Below are 24374 nucleotides of genomic sequence, written 5' to 3'. Positions count from 1 at the left end.
GTGCGCATGCATTTTAAATGAGAGCAACGTTATCGTTGATAAAATTTATAGCTAATATCACTCGCAGGGAATCTGTACAGAGAAAGCTATACGTTCAATCTTTCATCGCGTTCGATGCACCGCGGACGCATCGCGCGCTGAAATTTGTCGAAACGAATGGCTCTTTCGCTGTATGGAATATCGATTTCTCTTCCTCCCCTGCGTAGACCCCCTCGTGGACTCGTCGATAGACCCGATATCAATTTCTATTATCATTTCGCATCCCATGCTGCCGCGCGACTCGATTACTCCGTATTCTACACCGAGGAAATTCTGGCAATGGGCTGGCGGAATTCAGCGAGCCGCATGACCCACATGCGAGAAAAGGATCTCAGGAATGTGTGAGTGATCACCGTGTGCTGGAGGAATATATTGGGAGTGACTACCCTGATTTTCAGGATGTCACGGAGATTACCCTATCTGCTTCCGTGGACCGTCGAATTTCTCTCGGACAATTCGTCAAATAAAATCCAATCTTGTCGATGCGCGTGGCCACGACCCACGACCGTGTAACACGCAAATAAAGCACGAGAGTGCATAAAGCGCTTGGAAGACGATAGTTTTCGATCCTATCGGCACTATCTTTCCATGTAATCTCTCGCACCTCCGGATCTTCTTGCACTATCCAATTTCAAAGGAAAAAGATAGCTTAATTAGAAAGAGACGAATTTTAATAGATTTGTAGGAAGATGCGATGCAAGAATGTTTATCTATTAATTTATTTCCAGATATCCAACAAATTAAAACAGTTATACAAGAGACATTCAATTAAAACAAATATTTACTATTACGATACTTACATGTACGTATCGTCGTAATTAACGATGTGTAAACATTTGACAGTGCAAGGATGAAGCTAAAATTAATCAGTGAAATCATCTGCATCATTATCACGATTAAATATTTCCGTTACGTGGGAATGTTATTCTCTTGCCGGTTTTAATCCCCAGCGCATAAACGCATATCGTTATTATTATCAGCGTGCATCGTGCCGACTGATAACTCGATTACTTATGAGATAAAGTTGCAACGATGAGTTGCGACGAAGATGCCAAGATCACATATGCCGCGAAAGCGCGCGCTTAAAGAATGACTCCAGGAATTCGTGAGTGATCACTACCCCGACATAGGAATATACGAAATCGATTGCTGCGATTTCCCACGTGTCACTGCACGCGATCCTCTGCTCGCGATCAATGCTGCGTCAGGTGGAATTTCCAGCTCCATTCGCCTCTCGGTTCTGCGGCGCTTTCTCACTGTCGAAATTGTATCGTATTCGCGATCGAACGCAGGCTGGCGAACAGAGAAGCAGGAGAGCAAGATCGCCGCTATACGCTACTCGAGGAGATCGAGAATCCGACGGAGGATCCTCTTGGTTCGCGTTCGTTTCTCAGAGGGTGGGCGCGCGCGGGGAGAGATTGAATCCGCGACGAAAATCCTCGGAGCTTTAAGGCACCCAAGATGGTAATCTAGTCACATATAAGCGCGAGAGTATCAAAAGAGGGTCACAGGAAGAGGAAGCGGCAGTGTGCCGGGCGAGTTCGTGAGAAGCGTGGCAACGAGCACGAGACTAACGGAAAGAACTGTCCCTCTTTCGCAACGGATTAACCGCGACTCGTAATTCGAGATCTCGTTAGAACCGTCGCGCCACCAAACGTAATTTTTTGTCTACTACACCGACCACGGAAAAGACGCAAGAGAGAAGCGCTGTCTCCTGTCTCGACAAATCGGTCCAAGTCGAATTACCTTGTTTCCCTTGTTTCCTTTTTTCGTCATGATTAATCGATCGAGCGCCAAATATCGTTCGCGTAATGGGTCAAACAAGACGACTGCTCTATCGCGAATATGTCAGAAGCGTTACCACTGTTGCAAGAAAATATTTAGCATCTGTGGTTTTTTTCCAAGAATCTTCCCAACTGTTAAAAATTCACGAGATTTAAGAGAGATGCGCGTCACGAAATTCTCGATATACGATGTCACATTCGGAGAATTCAGTTGGACGGAGTTTCCCGTGATGCCCTATCGTCTCTCTATCCGTCTCGCCGGTACTCTGGCAACCATCGGAACACGCTTCACGGGGCGAACGGGTTGAAAGATGGCCGACTGTCGCATGGTACCGGGGAGGACAGAACGCGCGGCTGGTATACGAACCAGAAGTTCATGGAACTTTCGGTGCATTGTTGTGGCGGGCACGACGGGTCGAACTTGGCAGCAGCTCCGGAAAAGAGAGATGCCTCGAAGGGGTGGAAACGACGAGGGAAGATCGGACGAAGAGTCGTCCGTGAAGAGCGGCGAGGGGAGACGGGGAAAGCGCGGCGTCGGTATACAATACGCGTGCAGACGTCGTCGTCGTCGTCGTTGGTATACGGGGGCGTCGCATATAAGGATGCGAAATTGATGGAAAGTTTCGTACTTTCGCCGAAAACAAAAGACGCCGACGAGAGTTATGGGAAGCGTTATCCGATTACGACAAGTCCTCTTTCCTCCTCCTGAATTCTTGGTGATTTATCGATGTATTTCCTTTGTACTCCTATCGAATGATTGAAATTCGATGCAGGTATCGCACGGTTTATCGTGGGCCTCTTTGTGCGTAGACTTGACGTACCATCGACATGACCATCGATGACAGCATTAACAAACTGGTGTCCAAGTCATACGATAAAATGATACCGCAGATTGGATACATCCGTGATGTGAATACACATTTTTCACTAATTAAAAAATCGGCTAAATCGTTTTGACATGGCATGGATACGAAAATATATAACTGGAACGAGAGCAATCGTAACAGTGTAATTATAATTTTATGCATTGGCGTAAAATTAAATCAGCTTAAATCGAATGAAAACGTAATATCAACGCTACGGGAGAATAATTGTCCTGAAATTGCTACGTTACGCTGCCGGACGTACATATCGGACGCGTTGTTTCTAATAATCTGTCGCGACATTAATATTCATGGCGCACGAGAATTCGTATATTCCGTGTTTTCTGTAACAGCGTCACTTGTAAATTACACGTAAGCATCGGAAATTCAATATCGGCGCACGACTGGCTGTCGTAGATATTAATCGCCCGACGTATCGCGACTGCGATGCACGTGCGCGTCGTAAAAACGTTGGTTTCATTTATTAATTTAATATAACGTTTAATTTCACCGGATCATTTTGTGTTATCGAGTCATTGATTATTTGTGACGTGCGGCATTAGTGTCCGCGTGACGTTCTGCACGCTACGATCGATCTATATATCTTCGTATCATTCCGAACAGAAAAATATCATAAAAATCGAAATAAATATTTCCCACTGATTCTGATGAGTCATAATAATATTAATTAAGAATTTATTGCGGAAGTCACTTTTTTATCGGCCAGTGGCCGAAGGATACGTAATCGATCGCTGTTTCTCTCGCTACAAACAATAAAGAGTCTCGATAAAGAGTCTTTCTTGGAAAGGGAAAGTTAATTGAAGCAATTCGCAGCGATGCATTACAGAACAAAAGTGAACGTGGAAAAACGAGGCAGTAACGACGAGCCAACGAGAACAGAATGAGAACGACGCATCTTCCAACGATGCTCGTCAGCGATGCATTCGAGAAAGAAACGTACAATAAAAAAATTCCTGGATAGGCGCTAGCGTTATTCTTTCTCGTGCCTATCGTTATTCGTGCATTTTCATGACGCTTCCCACATCATTTTCCGCTCCTTACGTTTGCTAATTGCTTCGTTACTTATTCTATTTACACTATACATAGACTCTCTTTAGAGGCGGCTCAGTTATGCCGCGCACGGGTTCATTAATCAATATTCGGTCGAACGCGAGGCCGTGACGAAACACTATTCGTTAAATATTCTCCGATTTCGTACAGTCGCAATTTCATCGCGCGTTGGAGCTACCAAATCCGATTAATTATATCGACAGAAATTCGAGTATGGGATTAGCTCTAGTACTCTAGCCGATAATTTATTCATCGGTGAGCTTTCGTCGATCGATGGTCAACCGATCATCCTGTCAGTTATGTTTCGCGACACTATATCGCGGTTCGTTAAGACTTTATTTCTCTGGGTGAATCTTGATTGGATGAGTTAAAGAGTTACAACGCCTGCTCGGGGAAATAAGTATTCAATATCCTCAGTGTTACGCGCGAATCGTTGCGTCGAATTAACGTTTCAGCATGTGATACCTCGTGCAAATTATTTGGACGCGTGAGGGTTAATATTAAACTGCAATTATTTTCGTGACACCTTTTGTGCGGCGTACGGTTATTTGTCAATGTCGATCAACCTCTTTCCATAATTTCTCGCAGATTATTCATAGAATAACGGCTGAATCTAGTCATCATATTGTCAACCTGCCGTCCCGCTGTCGTTCCGCTGCCGCGCTCGCAGACGAGCTCTCGCAGCTACGAGAGCACCCTTTGTATCCCCAATAACGAGCGCCAAAACTAAAACGGTTTTTAAATTCAGCGTTTCACCATATCTGCCTCTCGTCATTCTTTCTTCGTACAGCGGTCCACCTGTCAGTACCAGATGATTTGCTTCATTACACCTTCCATTTATCATCCGATGGTCACCGTAAATGGCAAGAGCAACGCGAAGAGCTCAACATGGCCTCATCGCGATGGGACATCCGGCAGCCTTATCGTGATATCGTGACTCGTAATGAGGGTTGTCAGTCAAGAGTGCACGAATGAAGGGACGTCGCAAGAAAAGAGGGATGATTCTCCGCGGTGTGCCGTTACTGGGCCGCGAGAAGAAATGAGGGAGGAAGAGCGACAGAGCGAGAGAGTATTTCGCATTCAACGGTTTCACGTTTTATTACGTTTGTTCCGGAAGAGAAGTCGAACGACTTCTGCCGGGCTAGAAAATTAACTTGAATAAAATACTGCGTGAATCCAAGCGAATGCATCCGAGACGTAAAGTTCATTTTCCTAGCGTGACAATTTTCGAAAGCACAATTTTGCACGGTATCCGTACAATAAATAAATAAGCAAACATTTCTCTCACATTTACACGCTGTTAGAAGCCTTACAATATGTTAAACGTGTAATTAGATGGTTTCCACAATTATTATCCTCGATGGTATCTAATTATCGGATATCAGGAACAATAAATGAGATTCGTAACCGAACAATAACTATATCCATGCGAGAGAATTAAATATAATCACGGAAACTTCAGTAGGGGTTTGCAACTTTTTTTGCATAATATTTTATATTACCGATTTCTCATTGTCAGTAATTTAATTTCATAGTGTTTCCCAACCGTATGATGTGCATACATAAGTCAAGTTTGCACGAAACCTATGTCAACGTGTTCACTATCGTTATCTTTTAATGTTCCCATTGCAATTGTGTCCAGCCACGATTATAACAAGCGTATTTATGCAAAGTATTTAAACCTGGATGGGTGTGTGCAAGATACGCTTAGACGTAAAATGCAACGGCACGATCCGTTTGCCAGCGATCTGACTTTTTTCCTTTCTTCTTTTATTTTCTCGCACAGCATATCGAATTTCAAGTGACGTTATGTATATCGTGCGGCGTTTAAACGGCTTCTAATAACGAGCGAATATACATTCGACGAATATCAATCGGAAACGCGGTGTTACAAGTTCCAAAGAGACAGATTTGACGAGTCGTTAATACGAGCGCTAAAAATTCTCTTTTTATAAAGCAAATTGTGTTTCGTGCAACTGAATGATTTGTCGCTCGCTAAGCGTTCAAGGAGCTCTAAATCGGAACGGATAAGATACTGAATTCTTTACTCGCGAGTGTCCCATCTCTGTTAAAGTAACGGCTTACGTGTATTGTGACAACCCGCCATTACTCTTCTTCGTACATGGCTCGCTGTTACTGGCCTCGGATCTCTTTTATACGCTGCATCTTCCAGATACCCGCGGGAGGCGCGAATAAGAACTCGAACGACAGTAGAAATAGATAAGTCGCCGACTATCTCCCCGAGAGTCATCGATGTGCTTGCTTTCTCGTTCGTTCTATTCCCCTCTCTTCCCCTCTTTCTCTCTCTTTCTTTCTGGAGTAAGCTGTGAATAAATTCATGTCTGAGAATGCGTCGTCCTACTTATGATGAGGACAAAAGTTCAATCTTTATGCACGCCTATCGACGAGTTTTGCGTGGCGCTCGACGTTCTCGATGAAAGGCAAATCAGACGACTCTGAGGAATCGAAGGAATCGAAGAGAAGTATAAGCGCCACAGCGCACTGATGCAACGCAAAATACGCGACACGTCGGGTTTGCGCTTATATATATATATATATATATATATATATATATATATATATATATTCTAATCGACAACGACATGTGTGTCAGAGTTTTATGATGGCATTCACCGAGCTGGGTTTGAATAAATGTCTTTTTCGAATAACGTACGTGGATCATATCCCTTGAAGTATTAATGCGTTAAATGCAAAATATTTATCAGTATCGTATCGATAAATGTTAGCGACGTGACATATCTTAAAAGGATATCATTTTTCGCCTTAGACTGCCGGCAGACTCTCGATATCGCGTGACTTTATTTCCCGAATCAACCGGATGGTAGTCATAAATAGAGACGAAGATGATGGTGCACGTATCGTCGTTCCCGGAGGCAACATCCATCGCACTATTCTCTTTTATTCACCTCCTGTCCACGACACATACACACACGCATATATGTATTATATATATTTCCGTTCTATTGCTGCTTTTGGTATTCGCTTAATTTTATTTTATGCCTGCATCGTTGCAGAGCTTTTAACATCTCAAAATCGTGCCATCCTCTCAATGTACACCTCTGATCGACCAATTTTGGTACGAAATTATTCGTAATGAAAGGGAAAAAAATTAAATATCCATTGTTCTTTTTATCAATCGTAGCTTTTTTAGGAAATAATGCATTCAAATTTCAAAACTTTTTCTCCATTTACAAAGTGCCTTCTACACCAAAGCATACATTTTTTTGGTTCGTGATAAAACGTGATAAAGTGGGTAATCCCGAATATCCGGGTAAAATGACGCTTACGTGGAAAATATAAGCGGAATTTAAAATTCTTGCGGTAAGGGAAATTTATGATGGCACGTTTTTTAAATCGATGCTCAGATAAGAAAGATCGCAGCGATATAATTCTGGATGATTTTTCTTCGCAACGGTTTGGTTGAGACTTAATAACAACTCTGATAAATTACTGCACGGTACTTGGATACCGAGCTAATTACGCCACGGCAATTAGAAGGGGATGTATATTCGACCCTTGAGATCTCTTGGCTATCTCGTTTTATTCCTCCTTCTCTTCTTTCGTTTTTCCGAAACAGAAACAAATGTTTGAAAGTGCAAATAAATAACGCACAAAAATCAATTACTTTACGCATATCTTATGAGAATCGCACGTGTATGCGCGAGTATGTGTATGTATGTGCGAGTGTTTGTAACTAATATGACTAATATATGTGGATTTCTATACAAGTCCACTTTTGTTGAGTTCAGTGATGGCACAGAGAAAAATTAATTACGGTATCGCAGTGCAAAAACTATACTCTGTCGATATTAATTATAAAATATTTTTTACAAATCGCGATAAACGCTTTTGCGCTACGTGACTAGAAATACATTTCAAATTGATTCTATTTAAACGCATGGTTTATATTATTGGCGGTCTATAAAGCGCGGGATAAACTTGCAGCGCTCACGCGATGAAGAATAAACGCAAAAACATCTGTAACATCAAACATGGGTTTAATAACGCAATTATTAAAAGCCAACCATTCGACGCATAAACAATTCGTATTTTACGTATCGATAAGAGCCGAAAGGTGCTTCCCAAAAAGTCGCAATCTGTCACTACGTTCGAAATTGTTATCGATTCCGCAGTTAAGCGCTTAAGCGTAAACGTGCCTTGGGCTCTAAATTACTTGGACTCACAAAGAGTCTTTGCTATGCATTTGTCCGTTATCGGCGGCCACTTTTAATTCAGCGGAATCCTACAATCGAGGGAGTACTTTACTCCGAGATCGAAGCTATCTGCAGAGAGAGAGAAAAGGTAAAGAGGGAGAGAGAAAGAGAAAGAAGATAGGATAGAGAGTAAACTCGTATGCCGTTACGAGCACGGCACTTGGTGCATTTTACGGCCGCTCTTTACGTCAGCCATAGGATAGTTTATTACGCCTTCGTCCTCCTTTTCGCTCTTCCTCCGCTCTACCACTACGTTCATGCTCAAACTCTCTTTCTTTCCATCTTCTCTGTCTCTCTTTCCTGCCGTTCGATCTTCTCCGACTCTTGATTGTATGCACATTCGCCCGACTTGGTCTAATCGCATTATGGTAATTTCCCTATCGTACCGCGCATCTTCTCGACTAAGTAACGACGTCGTGTACCCGCACACCGCTGCTTCGGTGCTGCCTGCCTATTCTCGCCTATACTTTGACAGTGTAGACCCTGAAAAATGCCACTTTACGACACGCTTGCGCCAATTACAGGCCAACGATAGGTGCATCTCGAGAGACACTACGGCATAAGGCCAAGTTTTTTATTATTACTATTATTATTATTATTACGCACGGGCAACGTGTTATACTTTTGCCTAGGAACATTCAGCCCAGCGTGGTTGTAACACATTTGTGGCAGTTGGTGCTCCTGATTTGAATTTTTTTTCAGAGACTGCTTGTATTTTGTATTTTCTCGCATTTCAAAATTTTTCGTCGTCCTTCTCATCAGAGAAACTCAAGTTAAGCTCAAATTTACAGACAGCCGATCGCTTGATCATACAATTTTGTCAGGTGTCCAATTTACGTAGAAAATGAAGAATGTAAAATTATGCGGAGAGAGCTTATATATTATACGCGGAAACACGCACATACGTTGTCTCTCTATATTCTCTCTCGGCTAGGATAAGTATTTCATAATGAATTGAAAATTGTTTAAGGTCGGGTGTCATGGATCTATCTTGGGAAGAAAGGTAGATGTATCTTGGCGATCGATAAAAGGTAATGAAAAAGCTTCATTTCCCCTCTCTCCTGTTGGTGAATGAAATGCAATTTTTCTGTGATATTATCGCCGTAAATTCAACCTGACAGCTGCTTAATCCAGATTCCCAGTTTCCTCACGGCTATAAAGTCCGCAAGTATAAAGAAGGTTCATTGCTACATGACGGAAAAGACATGTGTGACGATATTCATTGTCATTGCAGAAACATTTGACTCACCATGCTCGTGATATTCGACGAACAACGTATGCGACATGAATAAAACTGTAAATTCCTACCGCAAACCGCGCAGCGACTCCGACGTTATGGTGAAAATGTGGCGGTACCATTTGTCGCGAATACGTATACCTGTAAATCAGATTATTGTAAAATGATTGTTTACCGCGAAAAGATCTCACGTCGTGCAAAATCGCACGATGGCCGTGCGATGCTTCGGTTTTCAACGGTCGTTGGCCTTGTCTGATCCCGCGGGAACAGCGCCATCTCTTATTCGTAAGAAGATTAATGAATGGGCCAATTTTGCCGTAAACTGCGCAAGTTTTTCGCAAAATGCAAATGCGGCAAAGTATAAAAATGACGGTACATACGCGCGCTCTTGCACGGCTATCGATTATCGCGGCACGCGCGCGCAGCCAGCGATGAGGATCAACATCGCTATAAATTCTTGGTCCAACGTCGGCGTATTTCTCTGCGTACATCACCGGAATCCTAATATCGCGCGTGCATCCTTTGCGCATCTTATATCGCATTATGAGATAGAGGGAACTTGATAAAATCCACCGTATCTTGTTAAAAATTTATTCTACGACAAATGCGTGCTGTTTCCTTTAGATTCACTCGACAATTTAGCGTAAACTTGGGGCGATAACGAAATTAATTTTAATTTCATTTCTCGCTTCAAAATGGGTTTAATCGGAGCATTACATTATATTTTCTTCACCAAAAAGCAAGAACAAAATGTAAAAATACATACCGTGCGTGATTAGCGTTCTTACAACTCTGCAAAGTTGAGAATAACAGAATAACGAGAAATTAATTTAACCGTTAACGACAACAAAGACTTTTCCATTTCGGCATCGTATTATCACGAGGTTTTCTTGGAGTCTTTCGCCATCGTTACTTTGCACGAGCATTGTATCTTGAATTTGCTTGCCTGGCGTTCTTTCATTTTATTTAAACAATTAATTATTTAATTCAGGCCGGAGTTGTCTAGACGGATAGAGTTGGCAGCGAAAAGTTGGAGGAACAGTGTAAAGAGCAAGGATTTGCAAGATGAGAAGGAGATTCGGGGTGTAGGAAGCAGCAGTGGCGGAACGAAAGAAAGGAGGTCTGTCGCGGGTGGACGCGCAGAATACCACGGTGATTTTTCTCGGGCTAGATTAAAAGCGGAACCACCAGCCGCGGGGCAGGTTGCTGCTACTGCTGCTGCTGCTGCTGCTGCACCGCGGGTGGGTGACGAGGGATGATGGGCTCTGTGCATGGGCAGAATTTGTAGCGTGTGCAGGAACATACTTGGACGAAGGAGCGTGAGGAGCCAGGCGATGGTAAGAACTATAATAACAAGTCAGTAAGGGAGGTAGGGAACAATAACCGTGAAAGCGCGCCGGGAACACGGCCAAAAGGCAGAAATGTCTGTTCGTCCATCCATCCGCCGGTGAGGAAATAGTTTTTCAGTTCCTGGCGCGCTGTTGCGCGTCGCACTCCTATATCGTCCTGCACACGCTGGACATAGGTCGATGGTATCTTTTGTACCTTTTTTTCTCCTCGGTACTCGCCTCGAGAAGCTCAGAGGGCCACCGGGACCAGGGGAGGAATGCTCGGAAGGCTTGAAAGCTCCGGACTTCCAGGTCGGCGAGCTTCGAGAGTACGGACGATCTAGACGTTATCCGCGTTGTGTCTGTATTCGTTTTGGATGTCCGTTTAGTTCTTATTTGATTTCGAACGTTAGCGCATTTACACGACTGTTCCGCGGAGGATAAAACTGGTATTTTCGAATCACCGTCATGTGACACTAAATATGTGCGGTAAATTACTTGTATCGTAATTCTCATATCGCAATTACTACTGTCACTGCGAATGAAACAAATTGCCGATTTTCGATATGATACGATCATCCTTATCATTAAGCATATCTTAATCTAAATTATTTAGTTCTTTTACGTCAAATTTATATTTCTACCGTATCGAAAATAAACGTTCCTCGCGCGCGCATATTCCTCGTGCAAAAATTAAGTACGATCAAGTTGAATCAAATACATGGGACTTTTTTGATTGTGTGACGGTAATTAAATATTTACTGGACTAACATATTTAATTAATCCATGTGTGAATATATTCTGAACACGATGTGACATCGTATACGATCGGGTGTGAACACTTTATATCACTTTGTATATGTGTGTGCATGTGTGCGTATGTGAAATTTTTGCGATGCGCGTATGCACATCGTTCCATCGACACGCGGGCTACCACCGTCTCGTAACAGCACGATTAAAATGAACAAAGTAGCGCACAGCGAACGACCCTTTTAAACGTAATAGAAAGCGCTCGTAAAAGTCGGCCAGCGTCTGTCTGGTGGTAAAGCAGCACTACTGAACGAGATGAGGGGAAAGTGCAATTAAATGTCACCGTTTGTTCCTACGATCGCGTTATACATTCAAGAGAAATCAAGTATCATGTGCAATTTCATCGTTTAGAGGCAATAACTATTTCCCGACTTTTGATTCCTGACGAAAACCGACAGACCGAAAAGTCGACAAGAGTTCGATATATCAGATCAATTCTTGATTATTTTAAAATGCATATTCTTGTGTCGAAGTTTGCACTCTATTAAACACCGTATTACGATACATTCCTCGCATTCTGTACTTAGTGGACGGTGGAAAATTAACACCCTGTATATTCCGTATCATAATTCTGTGGCATCTCGATGGCCTTGCAGTGTAAAGAGGAAATCTGTACGTTTAAAGCTCGTGGCGTATATATTCTTGTACCACATAAATCCGTTTGTCTTGTGAAAAAGAAAACTGTTTATTGATAGTGCAGCAACAGCTGACTTCATCGTAGATAGAGAAATGAGAGAGAGGGGGGAGGAGGGAGGAAGAGAGGAATTTTCTCTGAATTATCGATATCAAAGATCAAGTTCATCAGGCGAAAGCAGCCAGAGGTAACAATCAGCGAAATGAGAGATGAGTGATTTTTTTAAGTCCTATTCAGATGTATTGCGGAAAAAGCCATCATCAAATAAAATAGACATCAAACAGTTTTATACACATGCTGTATTTGCGTACATATACATATACTAGTGTTACATTACTATTAACCGATAAAGATAGTTCTTTTCCCTTCCTCTCGAAAGCTTAATATCTCCTTTTTAACGAAATCTCCTTTTTACTTAGTTCTTATTTTAATGATTCAGCATTAACCAAATTGCGCAAATTACGTGAAAGAAAGAAAAACGGAAGAAAACCCTCGACGTTTTATAATTTATCAAATAATATTCACATCAAGTGTTACACTATTTGCGAGACAATAGAAAGAGCAGCGAAAATATAAAAGAAGGATAATCGCTTCACGTAAGAAAAATGTGCGCGTGCACAACACATGCGACTTGCACGCAATTTCGTATGTTAATGTGAAACCCGCATAATCGGATTACCAGTATCATTTCCGGCAGGAATGTAAGCAGAAAAATGCTTTCCGAAATACCGAGCGTGGAAAATATAGAATAAAAATGAAGTCGGCAACTCGTGCGAATGCGCCGCACCGCGTTCGGATTTTTGCTCCCTCGACGCGCGCGAGTTGCGGTAATTCTAAAATGTGGGTCGTCGATTCATTAGCAGATATGACAAAAATCCTCTCGCGTGCCGTAATCCAGGCGTAATTTTTAATCCGGCCTACTGACGGGAGGAGTAATCCCTACTGATGGAGTTCTACGTAATGTCCAGTGAGAGATAGCGAGGGTGCGCGAGTTTGGGGTCTCGACCTAATATATCTACGTACATTGTGTACCACGTGAACGATCAGACACCGATCTACCTTTTATCCGCGCTATAAATGGTATCAATTTCTCTTCTCCCTCTCCCTCTCTCTCTCTCTCTCTCTCTCTCTCTCTCTCTCTTTATTCCTTTTTGTAGCCTACAATGGATTCTCTCTATTACTTACTCCTTTGTTCTGCTCGCGAAAGAATGACAATGACATGTGTGCGCGGCAATTAATTGTCGTATCATCCTAGCTTGAGAGATCCCGTTACCGGCGGGACGTCTTTTCTACTTGCATTCCGTTCTTTTGTCATTTTGTCTTTCATTTATTTATTTCTTAACATGTAACTTGTGATAACGAAACGATAATAATGAGTAATTATTACATAGTAGCGATCCAGTTGTTCGTTAACGAAATTACCTACGCCAATTGCGTAAGCAACAAGTGCTGATTATGCGTTTAATGTTTCGCGGCCGATGTGATACACGTTAACGTTAGGCTGTGATTGTTTGTGCCGCCATCGTACAATCTGACATTAGTTGTCTTTGCCGCAAACCTATCGAAAAAAATCTGTACGTAGATATACGTAAGATGCAAATCAGTGATATTATCCGCACAATGCTCGATCTGTGAGTTTCCTTCTAAAAAAAAGAAGAGAAAATAACATGACGTCTGCATCGGAATTACGGAACCGCAGGTGGTAGGTAATTGCAGTTATGTCGCAACTTGTCAAGAGAAAAATGCGAATGTTGCACGTTCAAGTGCAGAACGGTTCACCGTAAAACCGTAACGATCGTAAACCTCAAGTATTATATCTATATCGCTCTTCTCTCTTTCAAAGTACTGAAATTAATATTAAAACGCTGGATTTGGTATCCGATTTCTATCAGACGTCAGGGCGATATGTTGAAATGTTGCATTAATTAATTAAATCGTGTATTTATCACACGCGGGACGCTATTTCGCTGCACGATGCCACGATACTATGTATCTAAAGAAATACAAACAGTAAATCGTTAGGATAAAAGGAAACAAAAATAGATAAAATTGCAGGCGAATATGATTATGGATTACGAAGAATAATATTGCGTTTCGCTTTGGGGAGCGCGATTTAATGTATTGAAATACATGTACATTCGTAGATGTGCGCGCGCGCGCGTTAACCATGCGACCACCGAGACATTCGACGCTAACTTTGCTACCGGAGGGAGCAAGAAATGCTGATGCCCGCGCGACTGCCTCTCTTCACTCGCAAGAATTATTCATTTTGCTCTTGCCGCTCTTGAATATTTTTCATAAATATTCCGCAACTTGCCCGACTGCGCCGCACAAATTCCGTCGCAGTTGTATCGCGTTTAATTACTCATGCATCAGATTTGATCCCGATATACAGGTTGACTGAGACGAGTAACGATTCATTAATATATCGCGTATAATAAATGACTCGCGACCTTAGCGCATCTGAGCTATTACATATATGCATAATTAAAAGTTATTCTCTACAACTTGTAATCTCGTGCGCGCATCGTCGTAAAAATATTACATAATATCTTATGATAAATCTATTTATCTATTACGTCATGTCACGTCAGTGTTCTATCATCGTCTCTGATATCGATTGTGCGCTGAAAGACAATCTTGCATTTTCACTTGTGACAGGTTTCCACATGTTTATACAGAATTGTAATAAATTTCCGCTGTGCATTATTAAAGAATAACACGTTTGTATAATTGGCGGAATAATAACGGCATGTTGATAATAATACAAACAATAACAAAATTAAACAAGCTCAAGTGCGGTGCAACTTTTGCAAGCAAATGTATATATATTAATATAATTGATATATCATATAATACATTCATTACTTGCGTGTAGAAAAAAGAGAAATGACGATCTCGTAAAATCTTTTCTCGCGGATTTTTTTGAAAGCTGCGCGTTCTCGAGAACTCGGGGATAATATACGACTTCGAACGTTCTTCGTGCCCGAAGCAATTTGGCGATAGTAAAGCTCAATCCGGATCGGGTGATCGCCCGTAGGAATGAGTTCCAAGATAAATTCTTTCTCGTGCATTCGACCTGTCGCTGCCGAGATTGCCCGCCCGCGCGGTAGTCGATAGTCGGCTCATTTTCTATCCTGTTTACTTTTCTGCAGTAACGAGAGAATATCGGACCATCGCGTTTCGCTATCGGAGAATATTCTACATGAATCACACGAGCAGCGGCAAGCCATTTCCTATTCGCGAACGCGCAGCCGGTTATTCGGTATTTACCTGTAAGCTTAAATCACGCGAACCGCATCTCCGCGCTTCGCTCGTCTTCTTCCGACCCAATTCGAAAGAATCCAAGCCAACGTACGTTTGCTACATTCGGCATTCGCGAGATGCGATTTAATTCAATGATTTCTTGATATTTTCAGTCTCTCGATATCAGTCGATATCAACTTTACAAATTCTTCCTTATTTCCTGACTACCTGCCTTTATTATTCAATCTGTGTAATCTTGTTTTGTGATTTTGATTTGTAATCATACTTACATCATGTGTGCTATCAATTGGACACTACTGTGTAGCTAATTTATTTATGTGTAGCGTTGTATTTATCAAAAAATTTTCAAGCGCAAGAATATGTGCGTGAACCTTTCAATAACTCAATTGCTCACTCGATATTTTCGCTTTTCATAACGTATATACAATAAAATATAGCAGTGGAAGAATTGCAAATCGCGTAAACGACGACTCGCGGTCGATTGGCTCACAGTAACGATACGTGAAATGTGATGAAACGTCTGAGATTTCTGTATGCTCGAAGCGGAGCGATTCCGTAGCATAGAAAATTTATAGACTGACATGTAGCAGCGAAGCAGAAACAAAGTATAGTAAGAGGTGGTAAAAGCAAAAATGTTATTTTCGCTTTTATCGAGTACCTGTACATGTCGAATGCATCGCATACAACTATAATAACGCAACGTATACAACTATATTCATTCTTTATGTATTATATTTTCACATGTTACATTTGAGACATTACAATTTGTTCGTAAAGATAGGCGTATTTTACCTCATTTAATGGGAAAGTGTACCATTCTCTGACATATTTGATCGTTGAAAGAAGATGGCCAAATATCGTCGGAAATTCCTATTCGATATTCGCTATCCTAATTCGATAGTTGCAAATAATTTGGAAATTAATATCGATGATAGATAAGCAAAGTATAAATAATACAAAATATCATTTATTGATAATTACTTTAGCACAACGCATGAATGAACGTAAACAAGTTACTTGGATAATTAATTTAACATTTTGTACGGATATCGAAGGTATGTAAAATACAACGTGATGCTCGCAATCTCGAAAAAAGTGTAATGTCCGAATTATGTCGATTATACAGGTATTTCGTCAGATACTTTATCGAGTAACGACAAAAATGCGGGAAAGGAAGCCGAATTCGTCGACGCATCGAACGATACGTTTGCAACGAGACGATGTACTCCGCGGAATCGTTCGCATGGAAAACTTTCAAAACAATTTTCAGCGCTGCCTGTCGCTTTTTTCGAGATCCCCCGGCTGTATCCGCGTATGCTCCTCGTTTCCCCATGCTTCACGATCTGGCGAAAACAAAAATCCTAGCCGCAAATAAATCCAGAAACGTCAAACGATACATCCACCGGACGACCGTTCTTTGCGAGTCACCTTTAACTCCAGATATCGCGGCGAAGTTTCGGTGGGATGGACACCTTCGGGATATATCCGTCGTCTCCGGGATCCCAGTGCCTTTTCGTTGTAGCTGTCGGAGAAAAGTTTCCTCGGGTTTGCGGCGAGGAAGATTTCCGTCTAGATGCCTTCCTGTAAAATGGCTTTTCGGGGTTTGGGCGTCTCGAAGAACGACTCTGCACTCTGCTCTAACGAGTTATCGTTGCGGGTCGTTGTGAGAGGCGCCTTTTACCGAATTGAGCTTTCCTCGTTTCCCAAATTCGCTGTTTTTACTTCCTCTTTGTACTACTGCCGCGAGAAAAGTGCCGTGGTCGTTCTCGCGTGTAAATCTTCCATCAAGATCTTTAATGCCTTTAATGTAATTTGTATAAAACGTAAAACAACGAAAATACTCGTAATTGTATTCCATCGGGAAAAAGTTGAACAGTGTTACCTGAATGAGCGTTAACGCGCGTTTCCAGCGGAGCGAGAGAGATTAATATTTATTTTATTTAAAACTACGTCGTGTGTGTATTTTATACGCGTTGTCAGGTACTGCACTGCGCCATATTAAAAAAGATTTATTTTCAACGAGTGGCATAGGTCGCGCCATTACCACAAATATAAATAATCGTTACAGAAACGCGGTAATGCATCGAAATTATACAGTTACGGGCGGAAGAAGTTTCACAGCGCCGTTCCAGCAGCATTTTTATCGCTCCCAGACTGCATAAAAATCTCTATCTGCTTTTATTATTATTATCGCCATAAGCGTCCGCGTATTATTTGCCGACGCTTTCGGATAGGCCGCGCTCATGATTCATCGCTCGGCAATAAAAATGCTCGGCGGGAAACGCGTTCCTCGTCGCGCGAGCTATTTCACCCGTGAATAAGATTCCTCGGCTAAATGGCGGGTGCTCGTGCAAAATAATGAGCAAAAGTGTGCAGAGGTGATCTTTGAGCGCCAAACCGATTGCCGAGTAGGTCTCGACTCTCGCGTGCTGTGTCGCGCGTTCACGGAATCGTTGCACCACGAGGGATGATTCGATTTCGGTCGGGCTCGTCCACAGTTTGCGGAATCATTGACGTGATTACTGTCCCGATGTTCCTGTGGAAAGTGGAAAGAAACGCGAAGCGGAACCAAAGTTTACGAAAAGAGAAAAAGGACAAATTTTCTCTGCAGGCAGAAAACGGCAAACTTAATTCCTGCTGTGGCGCGGCAGGAAACCTGCGCCTCGCGTCTTGCGTCTGCTTCTACTCTCTCCATCCCCCTCTGTCCATTTCCCCCTTCGACACTCATGATATCCCCGCGGTCCCACTGGCACTCAAATAAAATATGCGTTTTAATTTGCAATTTAATTAGAAAGCTCCCGTTGGACTGAGCAGGGTTCGAGCGCTGTCACACCTCTCGGTCCTTCTTCCTTTTCTGATGTTTTCCTGTATACTTTGCCTTTTCTTGTACTCTATCTCTAGAAGGCTTGGCTCAACCGAGATGGTCCGCGAGAGTGTAATGATCGTGTCCATTTTTTTCTTTTTTTTTGAGGTATTAATTTCGCTCTCCTGTTTATGGTATTACGATAATATGCGTCGATTTTCTCTTCATCCGGAAGAAGATCTCTCAAAGCGTAAGCATGTGTATGTGCGCGGAATCTCAATAGAAGCTATCCTTGGGAATAAAACACGAGAATTGTGGCATTGACGCGATAATACGAAAAATATGATATTATTATGATAGGTCGCAAGGTAATACGATGCAAGATTGACACGCAAGGTCATCCGCGCGTCCTCCTCTATATCGGAGAAAAGGACAACAAAAGGGCAAGCATGCCAAAGGGCTCTTTACCCTACGCGTTCTCAAGAAAAAGATTTCGTTTTGCAAAAGTGTCATCCGCGCGATAATACTCGGTTCATCGAGATTTAAAATGGATGACGCTGGGTCTTTGCTGTCTCTTCGTTCAGTTTGAATTCTGTGAATACGATCTGGCACTCCTAGAAAGTTTTCCGTTGCATCTCTGACAAGTTCTTTCTTCATACTTGGCCGGTCATCCAGAATAATCTTTTGCCGGACTCGTGTTGGCACTGATCGACGCGTAATCCTCTATCGCGACAGCAGTTTGGCTGGACAAAAGCTGCGCCACAGTTCTCAAGCGTAAAATCATTTCGGCAAAAGCGGATATTCAATTCTTGATTCTTAATCAAGTAGGATAAAGCTCAAAGTTTGTCACAGTGTATCAAATATTCGGGTTCTTTTTTTCGGTTTCGATATCATTATATGAGACATTACATGAGACGGATATACGTAGGTGCGATTTCAGGTATGTATAATCAAAGTTCGTTCGTGCTGGATGACTGCATTTATTACATCCGTAGTATATCGCTCCTTTGTGCGTGAGAGGCAAGAACTGGCAGCCTCAAATGGATATACGAATACGGCATACAGGCAGGGTCATAACGCTGGAGCGAACGCAAACATAGCTCGCAGCCAAGCACGACGCACCTGACATAACCGTAACGCGGTTTAATTGTACTGCCACCTGTTAAGGCCAACTAGGAATGCAGTAACCATAGGCTGACCATTAACTGCCATATTCAACACTACCCTGTTTGCTATGCCGCGGAAAGTAAGAGACCCGGTGGCAGGGCGTGGCGTGATAAAACTGTGCCAGAGAACAATTTCTCTGCGCCGGAAATGGGGAGCATTACGAGAGAATTATTTTGACGTTTGACGCACGCGAGATATCCGCACAAATAGAATAACGAACGAATGGCCAAGCCGGTCGATCCTATCGCGATCGCTATTTTTTGATAACGCCGTCGAAAAAAAGGGACGGAAAATAAAACGAAATACTGACCCCCAGCACGGCCAGTGCGGGTCGAGTCAGAAGCTGCGGCGGAAATGTAGGTGGATGCGCAATAAAAAACATTCCCGCGTTTGATCTATGGTAAATATTTTTTCCAACGTTGGAAAAAAAGGATTGGGAGAGGAGAAAGGGAGGGAACGCGTAACTCCTTGATCTCCAAAATTGTTATTGCGTACGGACGCGTTGCCACACACACACACACATACTCGATTCGGGATTTAAAGCGCAAGAGTACCATAACGGGAAACAGCATTTATACAACGAAGAGATTTAAATAAGAGTAAAAACACGTAACGAACGGAGCGACGGAGAGAAGAATTTTCAACGTTTGACGTTTGCAGCGACGCACAAAAGAACTGGGAATGCGAATGACATCGCAAATATATACACACACGTGTGTGTATGTGTGTGTAAAAACCTATATCTCTCATGCCCGCATGATCGGAAAAATGTGTCACACATTGGCCGACAGCACGAGTGCGGTTATACGGACGCAGGTAAGCGTACACGCGTGACAAATCTGCTGTAAAACACGTTCAATAATCCGTAACGTTTCCGATCATTCGTAGACTTATATTCCGTTTGATGTCGATGGCTCTCGAAACACGTGGCTTTAACAACGACGTGTCGTGGCTCGCGACAAACTTGGCGCATATAAACGAGTTTCCCAATAATTGGTCCTGCTCGTTATTCGCGTTATTCGTATTATTCGTAGAATGCACAAAAATGCGAATAAATATTCTCTGTGCGAGACGCTGTTTTCAACAATGCTGAATTTGACATTTGAATTCTTCGCAAGATCAGAAAAATTACACGCTGATAAAAAAAGAAAAAAAACAAGATAGATTTTTTTCGTCGTTTCTGAGGGTTTAGACGAATGACAACGGCAGCGATGATCTCCTGGTGTAAAGTACAGATCGCAGATGCGTCCGTTACGCAACCTTTTCCCCGTTCCTGGCCGGGCGAATAAATAGGGTAATTAGCCGGCTGACGATTTATTCTAATTGCCGGCGGCCATAATTATCATCGCGGCTTAAAGGATGTCTCGCGTTTCTTTCTGGTCGACCGCTCCGGCCGGGCCCGCACTCATTTCGTTCCCTCTCGGATGCATCCTCCTCTCGTAGGTCCTCTTCCAACACGCTCGTCGAGTGGAATGGCGCCGCGGCCATTCCGCTCGGCGATGCGCGGAAAAGCAGCCGCATTGTTACGGCACTGTCATCCGCAAGCGCTAATGCGACTGGAAAATGTTAAAGGCCAAATGTGTAACCGCCGGGATAAAACCGCGGGTTCGTTATTTATTCACGGCAACCCGGCGCGCGCTGGCGGTTGCAGTCGTGGCGTGCCCACCCTCGTCACGCTGCAACCCGTTTCACCACGTTCCGCTGTCCTTTCCTCGCGCGAATTATGCATCGCGGCGCACTACCGATCGTGTCATCGATCGATTCAAAAGTGCTGACGGATAGTCTGTGTCACGAGTATCAAGGCATCGTGCAATGAATTTCTCCTTGTTTCTCCTTAGATGAGATCATTTAATCGTAAATGATAATCATAACTGTCGGTATCTATGAATTTTCTGACGTTTTACTGTGGCTTCATGCCGCACTGATGCAAACGATGTTCTGCGTCGACTGCATAGCAGATAATTGTCAAGAATCGCGTAACTAGCTCACAAAGAAGCTTAGCCTGTAAATCGGCTCAACGCGAGCCTTTGATTAAAATTCATACTTTTCCTCGTGCATACAAAACTCTGCACGCGTTGCATAAAGTTATCGCGGATCTCTGATGTTGCAGCTAGCTACAAAAGTTAAGTTATTCTCATGAATAAATTGTTGTATACCAACGTACTGTACTGCATAATAGTATGAAATTTGTATCGATCGTATGATCGTTGAAAATGTTTTCGTGGCCGTGAACGGCACGTATCGGCAATCTGAGAAAGAGCTTGAAGCACGTATTATACCGCCTTCATTCACATGAACAAGTCCAATTAAAAGCGCGCGGCGTTAGTGAATCACGGCGAGCTACAGCCGATCGTCACAAAGAAATACGATGTAAAGGGCACTGCGGTAGTTGGCCGCGTTTGCACTCTCCAAGTCCCTTTCGCCAGCCATGAATCATTCCCTCGTGGCACAACCGGGGCCACCGATTCCGCGGTAATTAACGTTGACTGGCTCCGGATGCGCGTGTCGTTCAGTCACGCGATAACGCTGGTGCGCTCGTTCGCTACGCACGAGCTCTCTCATCCTCTCCTTTTTCTTTCCTCTCTCTCATACGCTTATATGTTCATCTCTTGCCTTTTCTGTTGCAAAAAGCATCACAGAAACAGAGGCGTTAGTGCGCTTATTTGCGCCAGTACGCCTCTTTGTGTGACCAGCGTTTTTCATTAAAGGAAAATCTTGCGGGATTTCTTTGTAGATTAGGTGGCGCTTTGTCGCCCGGACGATGACGATGAGATGTCGATCAGTTGAAGTAGAGAGAGAGAGAGAGAGAGTATCAAAAAAGTTATTGGTTTCAGCAGAAATGTTACAGATACGCGATTGCGACGTGTCTTCTCTGGATTTTGGGTGATTCCAGCATTTTCAGCTGCTGCAGAATTGCGAGCTACTCTTATCTTTTTGCACTTTCTAACAAAACACTGATTAGACTTTTCCAACTAAATACCACTATAGCGAGTTGCATAATTTCTTTTGAGAAATTTCTCTTCAACATGTCGATTATGACGAGTTCCTCTGTTGTGTCGTACGTGTATATACACGTTATTAACTCACGTAAAATAGTTTTCGATAAGGAAATTTCGAAATTAATTACTTTCGCGTTGATAGTCAACTAATTTCATCTCGACATTGTGCGCCGTATAATAACAACGTTTGTCTGAAATAATCATATGACATAGATTCATATTATTGTGCAAACTAAATGTTCCGATGAATGCAGCATACATGCATGCTGAATTCTACAACCTAGTTTGACGTCATCTGCCAGTCGTCTCGAGACAATGCGCGTCACTTTACGTCAAGAGAGCGTCAGCGAATTTCGAGGCGGACAAATCTGCAGTAGTAGCAGCTGCAGCAGCATCGTGAAACTGTTTATTCTCGTTGTTATTATTATAATTATTGTGCAATGCGTGCGTGTACAAACTTCCTAATTCAATTATAATCAAATTAATTTAACTTTAACCTGATATTACATGCTAGAAAATATCTTGATCGGTTGTACTCATTTCGAACTGTCATGATTGTCATAAAGCTCATCAATAATCATATTAATTAAATTTCTTGTTCTAATTCTTGGTCGAGAAGGATGGTGCATCTTTAATAAGATAAGAGATATAATGTAAAAAATATAAAAAAGAGGGAAATAAGTTCTCGCGATTGTTGGACGATGAGGGCTAACGAATGGCGCGATCGCCGCAGCTCTAAAAATTTATAGCAGATTATATTTATACGCGAGAAGACTCGTTGGTATCATTCGCGATAATTGCATTCACACTGACGTACAAATTCCAGCGAGCACATAGCAAAACTGCGCCTATCTCCGCGGCATAATCTCGGCCTGCGGAGTGAAATTTACACGAGCGCGTCTTGCGACTCTACGCGAGTAATGCGTATCAAAACTTGGTTCGCGAGGCGAAAAGTTTGAAGCGGAGGTATTAAAGATGCGACACTGTCACGTCGCGCGTTCCAAACTACTTATTAGTTTAAATTACTGACGCGTCGCGTCTAATGAAAACGTTTTGATCGCACGGGCATACGATTTGTCTATTTAACAGCGAGTATTTCACGCGTTACTCGCGTTATATAACTCTTCTCGAATTATTCTCTTGCACTTGTTCGCCTTATATTAAAATAACTCATGTGATAGCCACCCTCTAGACTGTAGTCGCCACTTGAATTGTAGTTCACTGTAATTCGACGAAAGTCGACGTAGTAATTGGAGATTGGCGCGTATACTCGCGTAACGGTAAGAATATCAAGGGGGATTCGACGCTCTTCGATTAAAATTAGCATCCGAGAAGCTATCGATGGTATCCAACGTCGTTTCAGAGACCGTAATATTACAAACAGGTTTCTGGCCGCGTTTCAAGGCGCGCGCGCGTGTTCGCATATCCGAAGAAGCGATATCACGGCGCAAATTTATGAAACTATGCATATGTAATATGTACTCTGCGATAGTATGCGGCCTCGAGGTGAGAGGGCGAGTGCGCGCGCCTGTTAGCGAGGGTTGAAAACGATCTAGAGTGGGCGGGGGCAAAACTATTCGCTGTTTTTACCAGTGCCGCGGCGTACAGGCAACTGCAGAATTCTGGCGCATAAATAGATATGCAAGTTTCTCGCTCGAAAAGTGAACAGAGAATCCGTGGGTTTAACGCGAGGCTAACATTGGACCAACGCTGGACTAACGCGGGACTAACGTGGAGCTAACACGAAACACTATCGGCCATCGCTCGACCGTTGTTCACCACCATTGCCCGTGACATTTCGTGGCGCGTTGGCACGCGAATCACGTTCGCGTTTGGCCACGGGACATGGGGCAAAACCAGTTGCCGCTTGTCCGAGGTGAGAGATTGTCGGACGTCACGGACGGAGATCTCGAGGAAGAACCGTCTTGAACCGTCGACCTTACTGAGGCTCCGTAACGTTTCATCCATGCGTGACCTAACAATTCAAGTTTCGCATGTCTCCTTCCTCGTGATCCAAACCTATTAAAAACATTGTAATTAAACTTGTTCATTATGCGATTACGGTCTACCAACCGACATTAATTTGTCGCGGTGCGCTGCCACAAGTCAACCCGATAAATATTCATTGCACGTGGCA

The 24374-nt window shown here is 42.9% G+C and overlaps 1 protein-coding gene and 1 long non-coding RNA gene across 6 annotated transcripts in view; one reads left to right on the top strand and one right to left on the bottom strand.

Annotated features, from left to right (window-relative positions):
• LOC105277738 (bifunctional heparan sulfate N-deacetylase/N-sulfotransferase) overlaps nt 1–24374 on the top strand; it is a 225192-nt gene that overhangs the window by 75924 nt on the left and 124894 nt on the right. The window contains exon 2 of one of the 2 annotated variants that reach the window (XM_011336330.2): nt 8963–9023. The exons of the other annotated variant lie outside the window; for it this stretch is intronic. The gene's annotated coding sequence lies outside the window, so the exon portion shown is untranslated. The remainder of the gene's footprint in view (nt 1–8962; nt 9024–24374) is intronic. 2 annotated transcript variants of the gene reach the window in all.
• The window catches only part of LOC105277739, an 86082-nt gene that overhangs the window by 34623 nt on the left and 27085 nt on the right, over nt 1–24374 (bottom strand). The window lies entirely within an intron of this gene.

This window comes from Ooceraea biroi, chromosome 12 (assembly GCF_003672135.1).
Source record: "Ooceraea biroi isolate clonal line C1 chromosome 12, Obir_v5.4, whole genome shotgun sequence".
NCBI lineage: Eukaryota > Metazoa > Arthropoda > Insecta > Hymenoptera > Formicidae > Ooceraea > Ooceraea biroi.
The sequence above is the reverse complement of the archived record's forward strand: the minus strand, read 5'-3'. Positions and strand labels throughout refer to the sequence as shown.